The following is a 1,201-nucleotide window of genomic DNA, read 5'->3' on the forward strand; positions in this document are numbered from 1 at the left end:
TAATGTATTTTCAACGGTGGAGTTTCTACACACCATAGATTAAGGGTGTGGAGCTCTGTTGTACCTCGAGTTTTAATGCAATTACTACTATTATCTATTCAATTCAGTTTATTCTTTTTCTAAGATATTCGTTGCACTTCACCATAATGAAAAAAGGAATTGGTTCCTACAAGAATAGTTACAAGGTAGCGTATGTGTATTGATTACAGAAGGTTCAATACAGCTACCAAAAAGGATCATTTTCCTTTACCATTCATAGACCAAATGCTAGAGAGACTAGCAGGTCATGAATATTATTACTTTTTGGATGGCTATTCAGGTTACATTCAAATTGCAGTAGATCCTTAGGACCAAGAGAAAATAGCATTTACATGTCCTTCTGGAGTATTTGCCTACAGAAGGATGCATTTTGGTTTGTGCAATGCACCTGCAACTTTTCAAAGGTGCATGCTCTTTATTTTCTCTGATATGGTGGAAAAATTTCTGGAAGTCTTCATGGATGATTTTTCAGTATTTGGAGACTCATTCAGCTCCTGCCTTAACCATTTAGCACTTGTTCTGAAAGGATGCCAAGAGACTAACCTGGTTTTAAATTGGGAAAAATGTCACTTTATGGTGACTGAAGGAATTGTCCTTGGGCACAATATTTCGAACAAGGGGATAGAGGTGGACCAAGCTAAGGTAGAAGTAATTGAAAAATTACCACCACCTGCTAATGTTAAGGCAATCAGAAGCTTTCTGGGACATGCAGGGTTCTATAGGAGGTTTATAAAGGATTTTTCAAAAATCGCCAAACCTCTGAGCAACCTGCTAGCTGCAGACACGCCATTCATCTTTAATGAAAAGTGTCTGCAGGCATTTGAAACTCTAAAAGCTAAATTGGTTACAGCACCAATCATCTCTGCACCAGACTGGACATTACCATTTGAACTAATGTGTGATGCCAGTGACCATGCCATTGGTGCAGTGTTAGGACAAAGGCATGACAAGCTTCTGCATGTCATCTACTATGCCAGCCGTGTGCTAAATGATGCACAAAAGAATTACACAACCACAGAAAAAGAACTACTTGCAGTGGTTTACGCCATTGACAAATTCAGATCCTACTTAGTAGGATCAAAAGTGATTGTGTACACTGACCATGCTGCTCTTAAATATCTACTCACAAAGCAAGATTCAAAACCCAGACTCATCAGATGGG

Source organism: Arachis duranensis, chromosome 2 (genome assembly GCF_000817695.3).
Source record: "Arachis duranensis cultivar V14167 chromosome 2, aradu.V14167.gnm2.J7QH, whole genome shotgun sequence".
Classification (NCBI taxonomy): domain Eukaryota; kingdom Viridiplantae; phylum Streptophyta; class Magnoliopsida; order Fabales; family Fabaceae; genus Arachis; species Arachis duranensis.